Source organism: Myodes glareolus, chromosome 3 (genome assembly GCF_982192425.1).
Source record: "Myodes glareolus chromosome 3, mMyoGla1.1, whole genome shotgun sequence".
NCBI classification, from domain to species: Eukaryota; Metazoa; Chordata; class Mammalia; order Rodentia; family Cricetidae; genus Myodes; species Myodes glareolus.
Genome location: NC_142028.1, coordinates 88,306,802 through 88,311,069, shown reverse-complemented (window position 1 = coordinate 88,311,069; position 4,268 = coordinate 88,306,802). Strand labels below are relative to the sequence as shown.

The 4,268-nt window shown below is 46.6% G+C and overlaps 1 pseudogene; it reads left to right on the top strand.

Annotated features, from left to right (window-relative positions):
* The first annotated feature begins 3,032 nt into the window (after positions 1 to 3,032).
* Positions 3,033 to 3,978, top strand: LOC125412608 (small ribosomal subunit protein uS2 pseudogene; annotated as a pseudogene).
* The last annotated feature ends 290 nt before the right edge of the window (positions 3,979 to 4,268 follow it).

The window sequence follows — 4,268 nt, the reverse complement described above, 5'->3', positions numbered from 1 at the left end:
GACTAGGAGGGCATTAATGTAGTAATGATATCAGGAACCTAATTTCCAAAGACAAATAGGGGATTACCGCACGTGGATGCTAGGGAGGATGATGAGGCCGGGGCTGGAGTCAGGGAGCACTCTTTGACTTAGGGAAATGCATACCCAAGAGTAAGAGGATATGGAATGACTACAGACAAAGTAAGGCCAGTCAAATGACCTGATTCCTCAAGAATGAAGTTTTATAGTATATTATCAGGGAGAGCACCACCAGAGCGATGGTAGCTGGGAACAAGGGAAATAAAGAATACTAGAAGGAAATTACAGATGCCACCATCAGCCATAGACACATGGATGGGAAAAGCTGTGGGAATTCCTTGTTTGTCGTGAATAGTTATCCACATATTCACACGCAAATGTGCGTATGAAGGTAGACTCTGCTTCCCCCTTGCTCTTCTTTCATCTTATTTCACATAAGGTGAAGAATATTGATCATTAACACTTCAGAATATTCAGGAATAACTTACCAACTTTGGTGGGTATGTTTGCATATGAGGAAGAACGTGCATGGCTGCTAAGGAAAGGGGTGGGTGACGCTAGTGAGTAAGGTATTTATATTATTGTTTTCTGCCAGGTAGTATAAATATGTCTGTCTGGGAGTATAAATATGCATTTCCCTGTCATTAGCAGGCTTCCTACTGCCTCCCAGGCTGCAAAGCTGAAGAACTTTCTTCCCCTAGTTCACCTGCCATTCTGTTTGTTTTTTTCCTATAGTAATGCCTTGCCCTATGTAAATGGAGGCTGCTTGTTCATTCCCAGCCACCCAGACCCAAAATAATCATACAGAAACCGTATTAATTGCAACACCGTTTGACCAATCACTTAAGCATATTGCTAGCTAGCTCATATCTTAAATTAACTCATTCCCATTATTTTGTATTTTACCATGAGGCTTGTGGCCTATTGGTAAGGTTCTGGCTGATAACTCCCACCTTTCTCCTTCAGTGGCTACATGGCATCTCTCGGACTCTGCCTACTTTCTCCCAGCATTCAGTTTAGTTTTTCCCTGCTAGTTCTATTCTGCCCTGTCCTAGGCTAAAGCAGCTTCTTTATTCCTTAACCAATAAAAGCAATACATATACACACAGAAATCCTAGAGTCAGGAGTTCCTTCCAACAGCAGTTGGATTGGTTTTCCAGCCTCTCTTAATTTTCCTCAGAGCCAGCATCTTCATACTTCCTCAGAGGCACCAGATCTGGACAGGACAGTGCCCCCCACTGAGAGGCACGAGTCTGGTAGGAATATTTGTGGTTGTCCACTAAGGATGTAGTAAGTTACACACTCTACTTCAACAAATATCCCCAAATGGTTGTCCTTTAGAAAGAACTCCCTCCTGTGTCATAAAGGGAACCTGTTTACTCCAGAAGGAGGGCAAACTTCTGCCTTTAGGCATATAGCTACCTGCCTCTGCTCTTATTTCAGGCGGAACATACTCCATCCCAGCATGTTCTGTGGAAAGCCCCAGGGTCTCCCCAGGCCTAGAAGGGAGACAAGACATCCCCAGAGGCTCCCCGGTTCAGCCAACAGAATAAAAGGGCAGGATAAGCGTGTTTCTATTATCTTCAACCAACAGTCTGAGACAAGAATACGAGACGGCCATCCACTCTGACCTTTCTCCCTAGCTGCCTGGCAGCCTTTTCCCTGGAAAATGAAACTTTCCACAGTGTCGGTCTTAATTATGCACGGACACAGTTGATTTGCATATCCAAATACTCAGGGCCTTGAAGCGTATGAATAATTTCAGCCTGATGGTTGGCTACAGAAGAAAGAAAAAGATGGGTAAGCTTGCAATGTCCTCTAACCTGTATATGGTTGGAATTCTGTATCCTCAGGGCCTGCATCTGTGGAGTGAAGCAACTCTAGGTTGAAAGAGAGCAGCATCTGTGCTGATTGTGTACGGATGCCCATTTTCTTGTCACTATTCCCCTAACGGCACATGGTGACAGTGCTTATATAGAAATTTGACATTGGGAATTTTAAACCTTCTAAAGGTGTTTAAAGATATACAAGAGCAGGAGCGTAAGTTATTTCAGAAGGGAATCACCCCCCCCTGTAGCTACTAAAGGGAAACTGTACAGAATTGGTGCTGACCAACCTCCCTTAAGAAAACTGTAATTGTGCAGAATTGACCAAGTTTCATTGTCTTTACCATTGCCGCCCACAACAAGGCCTCTCCAGTAGCCCCGTCCAAGCATGCAGCTTCCCTTTCTTCTTGTTACCCCTTAGACAATTTCAGCCTACAAAAGAATCATCCAACAGGCAGAATCAGTAAGTTACTGTGGGTCCTTGTAAAACCTTGGCGTGTTCTTGGATCTTAACATGCCACAACTTGTAAACAGGGAATGTTGACTACATCACCTTTAAAGACATTTCCAGTCCTGTGTCTTAATCCTTCTGATGGCATGTGTATATGTTTGTCTGTGTCTGTGTTTATGTACTACACGTGTGCGGGTGCCCTCCGAGTTTGTCTGTACATGGGTTTTTGTAACCTCTCTGCAAGAGCAGCAGGTACTCTTAACCACTGAGTCAACCCTTCAGCCCAGGAGAGGAAATCTTGGGTATGAGGTTTTTTTCACCCTTACAATGAAATGCCTGAATATTAGTACCATAATAAAGAATAGGTTTAGTTAGATCACGGTTCTGAGGCCCTCAGGTCTGAGTGCTGGCTTCTGCTTGGCTCATGTAGGAACTTGTGATGGTCAGTGTCATGATAATAGAAACGTGTTGGGGAGGTAGGGGTCACACCACCAGACTGAGAGCCTGAGAGTGATTCAGAGAGGCTTGTTCTTTAAATTAACCCTGAGAGATCCCTCCAGAATAATCATTCTTTCCCAAGAGTAGGAGCGAGGAGTGAAGAACACTCTCACGTTAACTCATGAACTCTTGGAGGCAGTCTTAAAACATTTCTAGCGGTCCTTTCCGCGCTGCCCCGGGACCGGTCCATACGGCGTTGTTCTTGGTTCCTGATGTAACTTAAAAGGGAAACTTCCACAATGTCCGGAGCCCTTGATGTCCTACAGATGAAGGAGGAGGATGTCCTCAAATTCCTCGCGGCAGGAACCCACTTAGGTGGCACCAACCTCGACTTTCAGATGGAGCAGTACATCTACAAAAGGAAAAGTGATGGCATCTATATCATCAATCTGAAGAGGACCTGGGAGAAGCTGTTGCTTGCAGCCCAGGCTATTGTTGCCATTGAGAATCCTGCTGATGTCAGCGTCATCTCCTCCAGGAACACTGGGCAGCGAGCGATGCTGAAGTTTGCTGCTGCCACTGGAGCCACTCCGATCGCTGGCTGCTTCACCCCAGGGACCTTCACTAACCAGATCCAGGCAGCCTTCAGGGAGCCACGGCTTCTGGTGGCGACCGATCCCAGGGCTGACCACCAGCCCCTCACAGAGGCGTCTTATGTGAACCTGCCCACCATTGCCCTGTGTAACACAGACTCACCTCTGCGCTACGTGGACATTGCCATCCCCTGCAACAACAAGGGAGCTCACTCAGTGGGCCTGATGTGGTGGATGCTGGCCCGGGAAGTACTCCGCATGCGTGGCACTATCTCCCGTGAGCACCCATGAGAGGTTATGCCTGATCTTTACTTCTACAGAGACCCAGAGGAGATTGAGAAGGAAGAACAGGCTGCTGCTGAGAAGGCCGTGACCAAGGAGGAATTTCAGGGCGAATGGACTGCACCAGCTCCTGAGTTCACTGCTGCTCAGCCAGAGGTGGCTGACTGGTCTGAGGGTGTGCAGGTGCCCTCGGTGCCCATCCAGCAGTTCCCTACTGAAGACTGGAGTGCCCAGCCAGCCACTGAGGATTGGTCAGCAGCTCCCACAGCGCAGGCCACCGAGTGGGTTGGAGCCACCACTGAGTGGTCCTAAGCTAAGGAAAAAAAGGTGGAAGGAAAATAAAGTTTCTACAGGCTGTCAAAAAAAAAAACATTTCTTTCTAAGCCATAACAGAGACATGATGAAAATGTCTTGGGTCTCATACCCATCCTATCATTTGCCATGTTGGAGGGACTATTCATGACACTGAGGATAAGTTTTTAAATCCAACAGAAGAGCATCATTAACCCAACTGGTGCCTACACTACTTTTGAAACCAGCTGTGGTCATGGCTCAAAGGAATTTAGACAACAAATCTCAGTATCCATGGAGACAGGTGTGCAGCTAGTTCAACATCCTTCAGGAAGATGACTATCATAAAAGGACGGGGTCTTGATGGTG